The following is a 268-nucleotide window of genomic DNA, read 5'->3' on the forward strand; positions in this document are numbered from 1 at the left end:
GTAGCTGGATGCTGGATTGTCTCTCTCTCTCGTGCGCGCGCGTGCCGCAGGGAGGTGCTTCCTTTTCTTCTTCCTCTTCCTCCTAACCTCGTCCTACTCGTCGCCTGTATCGTCGACAATACGCCGTGGACGTCACGATTCTTCGATGCTGCGGATATCGTGCGACTCGGTCATCAGTTCACCATCCTAACGAGAAGAAGAAAAGGTGCCGGAGAAAAGGGAGGCCGATGAGGTTTCCTGCCGGTCGGTGAGAGAGAGAGAGAGAGAG

This window comes from Apis dorsata, unplaced genomic scaffold, assembly GCF_000469605.1.
Source record: "Apis dorsata unplaced genomic scaffold, Apis dorsata 1.3 scaffold_104, whole genome shotgun sequence".
In the NCBI taxonomy this organism is placed as follows: domain Eukaryota; kingdom Metazoa; phylum Arthropoda; class Insecta; order Hymenoptera; family Apidae; genus Apis; species Apis dorsata.